Source organism: Oratosquilla oratoria, chromosome 38 (assembly GCF_046742065.1).
Source record: "Oratosquilla oratoria isolate Oo_2021 chromosome 38, ASM4674206v1, whole genome shotgun sequence".
In the NCBI taxonomy this organism is placed as follows: Eukaryota; Metazoa; Arthropoda; class Malacostraca; order Stomatopoda; family Squillidae; genus Oratosquilla; species Oratosquilla oratoria.
The window spans coordinates 8,252,761-8,267,521 of record NC_134814.1 but is presented as its reverse complement, the minus strand read 5'-3'; positions in this window follow the sequence as shown (position 1 = coordinate 8,267,521).

Genomic DNA, 14,761 nt, shown 5'->3' with positions numbered 1-14,761 from the left:
CCTAAGAACACTTCAACAATCTGTCTAACATTCGTAAAAGCTTAGTTCCTTTCATTTCACCATTCAGTTTCTTAATATGTGACGCAAAGATTATTTGATTTCTGAAGATTGGACAAACGAAAGAGTGTAACCAATGTCATTTCTACTTAAACAAACTCACAACAGTTGGTGAGGATCGGCCGAGACTCGTTCGGTGTAAAAGCGGCCTTACGATGGTATTCTTAAAAAAATATATATAAACCCTTGGAAGGGAAAGATTTATGTAAAGAAAGATTTTTTAAGAATACTACCGCAAGGTTCTTACGGTTGTATTCTTAAAAAAAATAAAAGATAAAAAATAAATAGATAAAAAATCCTATTATAAATCTTTCCCTTACAAAGATATATAAAGGTTTATATGAGGAATTATTCTTTTTAAGAATACTACCGTCAGACTCTTAGAGAATAGGCCAAGGGATTTCCAATTACTTGTAATCACCAAAGTTCTTATCTTTTTTTTAAATCATTCTTAGCAATATGTGCATTACTCGCAGAACATCCTGGTGATATTTACAGGTTAATGTCTAATTAACTTAACCTCATTAATTCGAGTTTCCTAGTATTACATGTTAGAACAGTACTATTCCAAATAGTCATTACGATTATTCTTCCTGTTAGACATGAAATAATTTCAGTCGTTTAATGACTCTTTCTACTTCCGTCGAATACTAATTAACCTCTGGTGGTATAATCAATTACTAACACTGGTGGGGTAGCTAATTACAACTTCATACTATAGTAATTAATTACCTTTACTTAAAGATCGCTTCCATTAAGGATTATGCGCAAACACTGGTAAAGGTGTAAGCTGACGTGAGTGTTCGCTTACATGAGTATGTTGATGAAATCTATCTTCCATTGCCTTCAATTCTAGGTACTACATTGTCTGATGTCCACTAGGGAACTATAAGCAACATATATATCTGATAATTAGCTGACAATATGGATGTGCTGTGTCTTGCGACACTGCTTCTGACCCAGGGCAGTGGACAAGATGCAGGGATGACCTGTCATCCAGGAGGTGCCAAGATGAGAGGGAGGAAAGAAGGTTGAGGGGAGTGGAGTGTGTAGGGGATGGAGTGGGTGGGAGTGGTTTCTATGCCTTTGTTTTTTGGCTACCTCCCGTGTAAGGGGTAAAAAAGCCTTTGGTATACGTTTGTATGTAATAAACCAATTCAATTATGATGTAATTGTTCAATTTAAAAAAATACAACTAATGCAGCCTTGCAGAGTACACTTTCCAATGTAGTATTAAGTCAGCGAAGCCTGCTCTAAACACAAAGGACAAAGATAATATCATCTTCAATCTTTCATCCAGCATATTTTCTTCGACATTGTACATTATTCTGTCTCTCTTCTATTTAATTTTCTGCTTTATATTCCCAACATCCGTTCTTCTTTGTCCTGAGTTCCCCCGGCTCCTTAGTCAAATTTGCTGTAGTCTATTCACTCCGTTTTCGATATTTCCTTTTTAAAGTTTTCCTTTTGTTTCCTCCCTACTTCCCTTTCGTGTTTTTTTCATAATTCCTTCATTCTGCCTCTTACCTCCTTCTGGTGGTCTTCCTCCTTCCTTCTTCTTCTGTTTCTCCATTTTCCATCTTCCTAGTTATTCCTCCAAATATTTATCTTCTACTCACCTCCTCTTCCTTTCTAGATATTTCTTACTTGTGTTCTACCTCCTAACTTCCTCATTCTTCTCTCCTTCCTCCTTCTTCCTTCCTCATTCTCCTCCTACTCTTCCCCTTCTCGTTCTTCTCCTCTTTCTTCTTCCCTTATCCTACCTCTTCCTCCCCTCCTCTTTCTCCTTCCTGGTATCTCCTTCCTGCTTCTTTATCCTCCTACTCTTCCCCTTCTCGTTCTTCTCCTCTTTCTTCTTCCCTCATCCTACCTCTTCCTCCCCTCCTCTTTCTCCTTCCTTCTTCCTTCTCCCCCTTCCCCTCCTCTTTTTCTTCCCTCTTATGATTCATTCCCGGCCCCGTCATTTACTTTTACATAAATATACCCTACTTTTGTCCCAGACGCGCTTTGCAACCACCCCTTCCCTGTGCATCAATCATCACATTACTCAGCGTCTCCCTTCCGTTCTCTCCCTTCCCCTTCTCCGTCCGTTTGTCTTTCTCTTCCTTAGTTTTAATTTTCTCTCCTCTCGGGTCTTCTGTCATCCTCTCTCCCTCTCAAGAAGCTTCATTGCTCAAGAGGTGAAGGGGAGGAAGAGAAGGAGGTGGAAGAGAGGAAAGGAGGAGACATACAAAGGAAAAGAAGATAGCGGGTCGATGGAAGGAGAAGTGCGGTGTATGTGATTAGACGAAAGGTTGAATGGACGGAAAGAAAGAAGTGGGTGGAAAAAGAGGAGTAGACGTGGGAATAGATGAATGGAAGGGAGGAGAGAAGGAGGTGCTTAAGAGGAGAGGATGGGAGGGAGGAGAGGAAGAGGAGTGTGGGAGGAAAGGAAAGAATGCGTGGTAAGAGAGGGAGGTTCAGGTGAGATAAGAGGAGGTTGTGTGTACTCCGAGTATAGAAGAGGAAGGGGTGAGTGGGAAAGGATGAAAGGAATGGGTGACATAAGTGGAAGGGGTGAGCCGGAGAGTAGAAATGGGTGGGAAGGGTGAAAGGAAGAGGTGGGTGAGAGAACAAAAGAGAGTGGATAGGGTAGGGAAGGGGAGGTGGGAAGGAAGATGTGGTGAGTGAGAGGACGGGGTGAGTGGGAGAAGAGGACGGGGTGAGTGGGAGAAGAGGACGGGGTGAGTGGGAGAAGAGGACGGGGTGAGTGGGAGAGGAGGACGGGGTGAGTGGGAGAAGAGGACGGGGTGAGTGGGAGAAGAGGACGGGGTGAGTGGGAGAGGAGGACGGGGTGAGTGGGAGAGGAGGACGGTGTGAGTGGTAGAGGAGGACGAGGTGAGTGGGAGAGGAGGACGGGGTGAGTGGGAGAGGAGAACGGGGTGTGGGAGAAGAGGACGGGGTGAGTGGGAGAGGAGGACGGGGTGAGTGGGAGAGGAGGACGGGGTGAGTGGGAGAGGAGGACGGGGTGAGTGGGAGAGGAGGACGGGGTGAGTGGGAGAGGAGGACGGGGTGAGTGGGAGAGGAGGACGGGGTGAGTGGGAGTGGAGGACGGGGTGAGTGGGAGAGGAGGACGGGGTGAGTGGGAGAGGAGGACGGGGTGAGTGGGAGAGGAGGACGGGGTGAGTGGGAGAGGAGGACGGGGTGAGTGGGAGAGGAGGACGGGGTGAGTGGGAGAAGACGACGGGGTGAGTGGGAGAAGAGGACGGGGTGAGTGGGAGAAGAAGACGGGGTGAGTGAGAGAGGAGGACGGGGTGAGTGGGAGAGGAGAACAGGGTGAGTGGGAGAGGAGGACGGGGTGAGTAGGAGAGGAGGATGGGGTGAGTGAAATGGGAGGAAGAAATGGGAAATGGGAGAGTTTGGTCAAAAGGAGAAGAGGTGAGTGGAAAGAGAGAAAGGGTGGGAGGGAGGAGAGGGGATGGGGTGGTAGTTAAGAGAGGAATTAGGATGAGAGGAGGTGGTTGGAACGAGAGAGGATGTGTGGGTGAGATGTGCGAATTGGGTGAGGTGAGGGGTGATGATTGGGTGGAAAAGAAGAGAGGAGAGGGGATGGGTGGATAAAGAGGATTGGGGACTGAGAGAAGAGAGTGGACGAAAGTAGAGATCATGGAGTGGGTGACTGGGTGAGAGGTGAGGAGGGTAAGAGGGTAGGAGCAGATGGGTGAGAATAGGGTGAATAGGTGGTAATAGGGTGAATGGCTAAGATGAGAAAAGAGTGAGTGGGTGAAAAGAGGAGTAGGTGTATAAGAGGGGAGGATCGTGTGGGTGAGTGCAGAGGATCGTGTGGGTGAGTGCAGAGGATCGTGTGGGTGAGTGTAGAGGATCGTGTGGGTGAGTGTAGAGGATCGTGTGGGTGAGTGCAGAGGATCGTGTGGGTGAGTGCAGAGGACCGTGTGGGTGAGTGCAGAGGATCGTGTGGGTGAGTGCAGAGGATCGTGTGAGTGCAGAGGATCGTGTGGGTGAGTGCAGAGGATCGTGTGAGTGCAAAGGATCGTGTGGGTGAGTGCAGAGGATCGTGTGGGTGAGTGTAGAGGATCGTGTGGGTGAGTGCAGAAGATCGTGTGGGTGAGTGCAGAGGACCGTGTGGGTGAGTGCAGAGGATCGTGTGGGTGAGTGTAAAGGGACGGGTGGGGGAAAGGAGGGGAAGTGAGTGGGTGAGAGGGGGTTAATGGGTGATAGATGGAATGAGATGAAAAGGGTTCGCGGGCGGGTGAGAGGATTACAAAGGATTACAAAGGCGGAGCATGCCGACAGGAGACCTTTTGGTCCATATCTAGGTCGGATGCGAAAAAAATCATAATAATAATGAATAAATAAATGAATAAATAAAACTATAATAATGTAAATAATAAATAAAATACGTAAATAAAGGCATAGGTATAGTTAAATAATAAACAGACAGGTAAATAGTAGGGACGACGTAGACAGGTGAGGAGAAAGAGGGTAAGAGGAGAGTGTCAGGCGGGTGACAAGAGAGGGCGTGGGTGGGCGAGAGGAGAGGGCGTGGGTGGGAGAAAGAAGAGGGAGTGGTTGAGAGAAGGGGCTGCCGACGTATATTTCATGTATTGATTTAGAGAAAGGGTGGTTAGGTTACTTGATAAGGGTTGGGTGGACGAGAGGAGAATGGGTGGGGGAGGAGGGGAGAGTGGGAGTTGGGAGGAGGAGAGAAGGAGTGAGGAGGGAGGCGATTTTTCATCTCGGAAGAAAACTTCGTTTTTTGTTTGTTTGTTTGTTTGTTTCCTCTGCATTGTTGTTCTCCATGACTAATCTTAGTTTGGTGTCTTCCCGTTTTCTATATTGACAGCTGTACCTGTACCTATTTACTTTATTTCCCTCTAAAATACACACGTACATGTGTGTGTGTGTGTGTGTGTGTGTGTGTGTGTGTGTGTGTGTGTGTGTGTGTGTGTGTGTGTGTGTGTGTGTGTGTGTGTGTGTGTGTGTGTGCGTGTGTGCGTGTACGTGTGGCTGCACATATACTTTCGCTGTATATTCAAGAGGATATGCACGCGTGTATATGTATGTGCCAGTGTGCGTCGTGTACATGTGTGTTCATGTGCGTGCTTGCGTATGTGTGTGCTTGCGTATGTAATTACGTTTCTGCGTGCATGTGTATGTTTACGCATATGTGCGTAGGCGCGCCTGACCATCCCTGCATGTGTTTAGCAACTGTAGTAATGCGGATACCGAAACTAACGGCAATCTTTAGCTGTTCTTTTGTCAATAAACTTAATAAAATTCCTTTTCTCTTAGGATAGTTTCTGTATATATATATATATATATATATATATATATATATATATATATATATATATATATATGTATGTATGTATGTATGTATATATATGTTGAAGTGCGTAAGACAGAATGAGTGGAAGGGTGGTGAGGTTAACACCAGGAACCAATAAACACCAATAAAACTCCAACGGTTCCTGGTGCTTACCTCTTCACCCTTCCACTCATATACACAAACACACACCCACACGCACACACACACACACACCCACACACACACACACACACATATATATATATATATATATATATATATATATATATATATATATATATATATATATAATATATACTGTGTGTGTGAGTGTGTGTGTGTGTGTGTGTGTGTGTGTGTGTGTGTGTGTGTGTGTGTGTGTGTGTGTGTGTGTGTGTATGTGTGTGTGTGTATGCAAAGTAGATCACTTGGAAAAAGAAACTAACGAAGCAGAGCGCTTTCGTATATTACATCTTCAGTGCACTGAAGATGTAATATACGAAAGCGCTCTGCACAAGTGAACACACGTACCCGTGTTCTTATTAGCATATGTATGTATGTATATATATATTATATATATAATATATATATATATATATATATATATATCAAATAACTACCCGCCTTTGCTGGTCTACCCTCCTTTCTCACTGCGTTCATTTACATTTTCTGTCAAATCAAACTTGATCTTTTTTTTTAGCTCCGCCTTTGTTTCCCAATGTGTCTCACTCAGTTTGTCTTCCTTTCCCTCTACTTTATTCCTCTCCTTCTAGTTTCTCTTTTTATTCCTCTCTTTCCTTGCTCTCTTCTACTCTTAGACTCGTACTTTCTTCTCCTCTTCTCTTTTCTCTCTTCTCTTCGCCTCTTTTCTTTCCTTCGCCCTCTCTTCTTAATCTTTCTGATTCATATCTGCTACTCTCTTCGTCCTTCTGTTTCTTTTGTCTTCTTTAGTCACGTCTCTTTACCCCCATCAACTCACCTTTTTCACTCTCTTTCTCTCTCTTCACCTTTCCTCTTCTCCCTTTCACTATCATTCCTCATCCTCTATTTTCTTGTCCCCTTCCCTCTCCTCTCTTCTCTTTTCACTCTCTTCTCATCTTCCCTCTCCTCTCTTCTCTTTCCACTCTCCTCTCCCCTTCCCTCTCCTCTCCTCTCTTTCCACTCTCCTCTCCCCTTCCCTCTCCTCTCTTCTCTCCCTCTCTCTCCTCCCCCCTCTCCCCTCTCTCCTCTCCTTTCCTCTCCTCTCCCCACTCCTCCCCTCTCCCCTCCTCTCCCCCACTCTCTCTCCCCTTCCACTCTCCTCTCTCCTCTTTCCACTCCCCTTCTCCTCTCTTCTCACTCTCCTCTCCCCCCCACTCTCTCTTTCCACACTCTCCTCCTTCCCTCTCCTCTCTCCACTCTCTTCTCCCCCCTCTCTTCTCTTTCTACTCTTCCCCCTTCCCTCTCCTCTCTTCTCTCTTCTCTTTCTAATCTCTTCCCCCCCCCTTCTCCTCTTCTCTTTCCACTCTCCCCTTCCATCTCCTCTCTTCTCTTTCCACTCTCTTCTCCCCTTCCCTCTCCTCTCCTCTCTTTCCACTCTCCTCTCCCCTTCCCTCTCCTCTCTTCTCTTTCCACTCTCTTCTCCCCTTCCCTCTCCTCTCCTCTCCTCTCTTTCCACTCTCCTCTCCCCTTTCCTCTCTTCTCTTTCCACTCTCCTCTCTTCACTTCACTGCTCCACACTTCCCTTTCTCTACGTCACCTCCTCTTCCTTCCATTACCTTTCCTCGTCCCTCTTCTTTTCCCTTCCTTCCTCTCTCTTCGTCTCCCAACCCTTCTCTCTTTTCCCTTCCCATCCTCTCCTCACACACCTGAGCCTTTCCCCTTTTCCACATTCCCCTTCCCGTTCCCTTCCTATTCCCTCCTCTCCCATTCAACATCAGCTTCTCTCTCCCTCTTCCCTCAGCCCCCCTTCCCCTACTACTCCCTACCCTTCCTTCCCTTCTCTTCCTTTCCTTCCTCTTTTTCTCTCTTCATCCCACCTTCCCTCTCCTTTACCTTTATCTTCTCTTCCCTCTTTTCTTTCCACTCCTTCTCTCTTCTATTCTACTCTTTATCCACACACACCCCCCCTCCCTTTCTCCTTTCCTTCCTTCCCCTCCCTTTCTTCTTCCCTTCCCTCCATTTTCTTTACCTACTCATCATTCCTTTCCCTACTTTTCTTTCCTTCCTTTCCCTCTCCTCGTTTTCCCATCTCTCTCCTTCCCTGTCTTCTCCCCACCCCTCCCCTCCCCTCTTCTTTCCTTTCCCTTCCCCTCCTCTAACCTCTCCACTCTCTTCCTTCCACACTTTACCCTTCCTTCATCCCCTCCTCAATCAATACCTCCCCTCAACCTACCCCTCCTCACACCTCCCCTCAATTTACCCAAACCTATCCTCGCTTCCCCTTCTCTCTCCTACCCTCTCCTTCTCTCTTTCTCTTTCCCGGTACCAGATCAATGACTCCAATATTTTAGGGACCTTAGAGACATCCCTACGGCCCAGAGTCACGCAGCATTCTCTTGTGATTGTAAACCAAACTATCCTCAAAGATAAATCATTATCACTTTTCACTTTCGCTCCTCCCTATTTCTACTGACTTCCTTAACTCTCTCCTTTACTACTTTACTACCTTTGTGTCTTCTCCTCTTTTCTTCGACACTGTTCCCAAGGACAGAAGCGCTGGTTACTCAGAATACTCCTCTTGCTTTCCTTTCCTCTCCTCCCCATAGTGTCCCCTCACTCCTCTCCTCCCCACCCTTCCCTTCCCCTCTCCCTTATTTCTTTCTTCTACCCTTTCCTCCCCTCTCTCTTTTCCTCCCCTCTCCTCACCTCCCCATCCCTCCCCTCCTCTCCCCTCCCCACTCCCCTCTATAATTCATCCCATTTCCAATCTTACCTAACTTTGGGCCATAGACGTGCAACATACCTCCCCTTCCTACCACGTTCACTTTTACCTCTTATTCCTCCTGCTAATGCTGCTGCTGCTGCTCCTCCTCTTCCTCCTCCTTTTCCTCTTCCTCCTCCTCCTACTCAAACTCCTTCTCCTTCTCCTCCTACTCCAACTCATTCTCCTTCTCCTCCTCCAACTCCTCCTCCTCCTCCTCCTTCTCCTCTTCTTCCTCCTCCTACTCCAACTCCTCCTTCTCCTCTTCTTCCTCCTCCTACTCCAACTCCTCCTTCTCCTCTTCCTCCAACTCCTCCTCCTTCTCCTCCCTCTTCTCCTCCTCCCACTCCTCCTCCAACTCCTCCTCCTCCTCCTCCTCCTCCTCCTCCAACAACTCCTCCTTTTCCTCCTCCTCCTCCTCCTTCTCAGTCTCCTCCTGTTCGTCCTCCTCCTCCTCCGTTACAGCTTCCTTGTGTTAACTTGAGTTAAGTCTCCTGTTGCAAGCCCTTTACTTCACATTACCATCAACAGTTTCTCAAACATTTCTCCCTTGCTTGATAAAACTCATCGTTACCTTCAAAATTATCACCTTTCTTTTTTCTCTCTTCTCCATTCCCTTCCGATTTATTTCTCCTTCCATCCTTTCAGTGCTATTCACGAATTATACATTTGTTCTGACGGGCAATTTTATTCAGTCACAAGAACCTCCTAACAAACATACCCTCAGCCTTCAAAAAGGGTTCACCTTTTTGCTACAGTCATCTTTTTTCCTTGCGTATGTGTGTGTGTGTGTGTGTGTGTGTGTGTGTGTGTGTGTGTGTGTGTGTGTGTGTGTGTGTGTGTGTGTGTTTGTGTGTGTGTGTATGTATGTGTGTATGTGTGTGTGTATGTGTGTGTAAGTGTGTGTGTGTGTGTGTGTGTGTGTGTGTGTGTGTGTGTGTGTGTGTGTGTGTGTGTGTGTTTGTATTCTAGTTGAATCTTGCGGGAGGAGAGCTATGCTCGTAATGACCCGCTGTTGTGTGTGTGTGTGTGTGTGTGTGTGTGTGTGTGTGTGTGTGTGTGTGTGTGTGTGTGTGTGTGTGTGTGTGTGTGTGTGTGTGTGTGTGTGTGCGTGCGCGCGCGCTTGGGTGTGCATATGGCTGCCCATGTAAGGGAGAAATAAACTTTTGTATATGTATTTATGTATGTATGTATGTATGTACGTATGTATGTATGTATGTATGTATGTATGTATGTATGTACGGATGTATGTATGTATGTATGTATGTATGTATGTACATATGTACGGATGTATGTATGTATGTATGTATGTATGTATGTATGTACGGATGTATGTATGTATGTACGTATGTACGGATGTATGTATGTATGTATGTATGTATGTATGTATGTATGTATGTATGTATGTACGTATGTACGGATGTATGTATGTATGTATGTATGTATGTATATATGTATTTTTCTTTGCGGATTTTCTTTTTCTTTTCGGATTTCGTTCTGACTGCCCTCAGGTGATTTTATTCAGTTGCGGACCTCATTCGACACGAGTTTCTGTTTCATAGCCCTCTTTCCTTTTTCCTTCTTTTCCTTCAGTCCTTCCCTTCCTCGATTTGTCCCTCCTTTCTCCTCTCCATTCCTCCCTTTCCATTCTTCTTTTCTCACTCCCTCATTCCTTCCTTCCCTCTCCCCGTCTTCCTCCTTTCCTTCCCTCCTTCTTTCCCGCCCCCTCCCTCCCTCCCTCCTTTCTTCCCTTCCTTTCAATATTTCCTTTTCTCCCTCCCTCTTCCTTCTTCCTTCACTCTCTTTATTTCCCTCCTTCCTTTCCTCTTTTTCTCTAAAAATAATGATAATGATAATGTTAATGATAATAAAAATAATAACATAAATAATAATATTAATGATAGATTAAGTACCGAAATGGCCATGTAAGAACCTATAGGTCTGGTATTGTTCGTTTGTCCTCCATGTAACTCCATATAACTTCATTTTCTTCATTTCTTTCCTACCTCCACTTCCCTCACTCCCTTCGTATTCCTCTTTCTCTTCCTCTACTTTTATTTTCCTCTCTTCCTCTCCCTCCTTCTCTTCTCCACTCTCTCCTTTCCCTCCTTCTTCCCCTTTATCCATACCTTTCCTCCCTCCTTCTCTCCCTCACTCCTACCCTCCTATCCATTTTCCTCCTTCATCTCCTCTCCCTTCCTCCATACTTTCCTCCCTCCCTCCCTCTCCTTCCTTTCCTCTTCACAACATTCTGCCTTTCATTTTCTTTCTTCATTTTCTTTCGTTTTTCCCAAACTTCGGTTTTCTTTCACCATATTCTCCCATGATCTCCTCTTTCTCCTTCCAGTTACTCCTATCGGTTCCTTTCAAGGACATCAGTCATTCAATTTCAACTATCTTTTTTCTTTTTTCTTCTTCTTTATCTTCATTTCTTTTCGTTATTCTTATTTATCTATTCATTTATCTATTCATTCAATTTCAATATTTTCTTCTTCTTTCTTAATTATTTCTTATTCATTCATTTATTCATTAATTTATTATTAATTCATTTATTCATTATTCGTTTATTCATTCATTCATTCATTTATTCGTTTATTCGTTTGTTCATTTATTCATTTTCTCATTTATTCATTTATTCAGTTAGCTATCTATACTTATTCATTTGTTTATTTATACATATATTTATCTATTCTTGTAATCAATTCGATCTCACTCTCAACCACAGATTTCACTTGATCTCCATCGTCCCTTCGCTTCTCCTCCTTTCCCTTCCTACTTCATCTTCTCCCTTCCCTTCCTACCTAATCTCCTCACCTTCCCTCTTCTCCTCTTCCCCTTTCTCCCTCTTTCATTTCTCCTACATCTCCTCCACCCCTACCCAATCCTTTACTGCATTTTCCTTCCCTCCACCACATCTCTCCTTCCCCCACCACTTTTCCCTTTCCCCCTAACTTCTCCCTAAAATTCTTATCCCTCTATCATTTCGGAATGAAAAGAGGACTTTACGTAAAAATAAAAAAACGGGGAAGCACACCTTAGATCAAGATATAACGAAATGGCAAAGCTGGTTAAAAAGAATGCACGTACAGCGAAACGTAATTATGAAATTAAGGTTGCAAGTCAAGCAAGATCCAACCCAAAAGGGTTTCTTTCATCTCTATAGAACAAAAAATAAAGAATGAATAGGACCCATTAAAAACGATGAAAATGTCATGATAGAATCGGAGGAAAAAATGAGTGAGGAGTTTAACAATTATTTTCTCTCGGTGTTTACTAATGAGTGGTCAGATAAAGTACCTGACTGCGATCCAATTTTCAGTGGGGATGAAGAAAGTAGTCTATCTAATACCAGCATTAGTAAAGAAGTAGTCAAGCAGATTGAAAGACTTAAAGCTACAAAATCCCCGACCAATTAACTGAAATATTTAATAAATCGGTAGACACTGGTTTTGTGCCTATTGCTTGAAGGCAGCAAAATTTTGTTCATGTTTTTAAGAAGGGAGATAGATCGTCTATATGCAACTACAGGCCAATCAGTTTGACATCGGTTATAGAAAAAATGCTTGAATCAATAATAGTAAATAGACTCAGAGAACACATCGAAAGACATAATTTAATTCGTGATATACAGCATGGTTTCTCCAAGGGTAAGTCATGTGTGACTAATCTTCTATCCTTTTACACTAAAGTATATAAGGCGTCAGATAACAATGATAATTACGATGTTATTTACCTTGACTTTAGCAAAGCGTTTGATAAGGTGCTACACCAGAGACTACTAAATAAAATCAAAGCCCATGGTATAGAAGGAAAAGTGTTAGAATGGATTAGAGCTCGGATTAGTAACAGAAAACAGCGGGTCACCATAAATGGAGTAAAATCTAGGGCGGGGGGGCAATGTTACTAGTGGGGTCCCCCAGGGCTCGGTTTTGGGTCCCTTGTTGTTCATTATGTACATAAACGACTTAGACGATGGGATAAATAGTGATGTTGGTAAGTTTGCGGACGACACTAAAATAGGACGCCTAATTAGGTCAGGAGACGACGCAGAGATTCTGCAGGATGATATTAACAAATTGTTCACATGGTCGGTGAAATGGCAAATGAACTTCAATATCTCTGAGTGTAGCGTATTAAACGTAGGGCTACACAACCCCGAAAATAGATACAGCTTAGATAACACGCTTTTAGAGAAAACTGAGTGCGAGAGAGACTTAGGAGTTCTAGTGAGTCTGGACCTTAAAACCAGGAAACAGTGCATTAGCGCCAGGAATAAAGCTAACAGAGCATTAGGTTTCATTGCTAGGACGGTAACGAATAGAAGTGCAGAGGTAATTATCAAACTCTATCTAGCGATAGTTAGACCCATCCTTGACTATGCGGTACAGTTTTGGTTTCCGTCCTACAGAATGGACATCAATTCACTAGAATCAGTATAGAGAACAATGACCAAAATGATACATGGACTCAGAAATTTGCCTTACAAAGAGAGGCTTAGGCATAGACGCAGAGTGCGGGGTGATCTAACAGAGGTGTTCAAGTGGATCAAAGGCTTTAACAAGGGTGATGCAAACAATGGCCATAATATTAAAACAACAGGGCAGGACTCGCAGCAATGGATTTAAACTGGACAAATTTAGATTTAAGAAGGAAATAGGCAAGAATTGACTTACTAATAGGGTGGTCGACGAATGGAATAGACTTAGTAACCATGTAAGCGCTGAAACTATCAGTTGCTTTAAGAAACGATTAAACATCTTTTTGGATGGGGATGAAAGGTGGTGATGGATACGGAGCTGCCTAATGTAGGCCTTATGGTCTCTTGCAGTCTCCTTCATTCTGATGTTCTTATATTTTTCCTTATCCACTTTCTCCTATTCCTCATCACTCCTATCTCCCCAACTCTACTTTCCTTTCCATTTCCTCCTATCTCACTCCCCTTTCCTTTTCTCTCTACACCCATTCTCCCTTACCCTCCCTTCCTTTCCCTCATATACTTTCGCTCCCGTGTTCCATTCCCCCTCCCCTCCCCTCTCCTCTTCGCTTTCCCTTCCCAACACTTGGATGTCGCACGTGTAAGCAACGGCTTTGCATTACCCTAATGCCTAACCTAACCTCTTCCTCCTCCTCCTCCTCCTCCTCCTCACTCTCCTCCTCCTCCTCCTCACTCTCTTCCTCCACCTCCCTACCCTCCTCCTCCTCCTCACTCTCATCCTCTTCCTTCTCCTCCTCCTCCTCCTCCTCCTCCTCCTCCTCCTCCTTCTCCTCCTCCTCACTCTCTTCCTCCTCCTCCTCACTCTCTTCCTCCTCCTCCTCCTCCTCTCCTCCTCACTCACCTTCTCCTTCTCCTCATTCTCCTCCTCCTCCTCCTCCTCACTCTCCTCCTCACTCTTAACCTCCTTCTCCTCACTCTTAGCCTCCTCCTCCTCACTCGACCCTTCCTCCTCCTCTTCCTCCTTCTCCTCCTCCTTACTCTACTCCTTCTCTTTCTCCTCGTCCTCTTCCTCCTCCTCCTCCTCACTCTCCTCCTCCTCCTCCTTACTATACTCCTCTTCTTCCTACTCCTTATCTCCCTCCTTTTTCCTCTCCTCCATACTCCTGATCGACCTCATTTTCTCTTCGTTCTCTCTCCGACTTCCTTTAACCCTCCCTTCCTCTTGGAGCCCCAATGTTTCTTGTCCACCTTCCATTTAATCTCACTCTCCTCATGCCTTTCTCTTTATTCCACTCAGCTCATCGTTGTCATCAACCTTGTCCACCTCTTCATCCTCCACTTCATCCTCCTCCTCCCCCTCTTCAACCTCTTACTCCACTTCTTCCCTCTCCTCTTCCTCCTATTCTTACGGTGATCACTTTTACCTGTCCTCATCCTTTACACCTTCGTCCATTTCTTCTTCCCCATCGTCATTTTCCTCCTCTTCGCCTCCTTCCTGTTCCTCCTTGTCCTTTTCGTAGTTTTTGTCGTAGTTCATACTACTCTAAATATTACAATTATACTGACACGCTGTTCAACTTAAAATGACTAATATTTTGTTAATTTTTGTATTGGTCGACAACCCTCCCCACATATTATATATATATATATATATATATATATATATATATATATATATATATATATATATATATATATATATATATATATATATACTCGTACACATATATATGTATATAAATATATATATATATATACATATACATACACATATACATATACATACACATATACATACACATATAGAATATACATACTGTATATATGCTCATATACATAACATATACATACACATATAGAATATACATATATATGCTCATATACATGTACATATGCATATCCACGTAAATGTACACCTACACGTGCACATCTATTCAGGATAACATGGGACGACTTCACTCAACTGTAACAAATCTTATCCAACCGAGATTGCCTTGACGTTTTGTATTTATATTCTCACGGTAGAAGCCTCAACTTCCCTTAATGATCATGGCAAAAG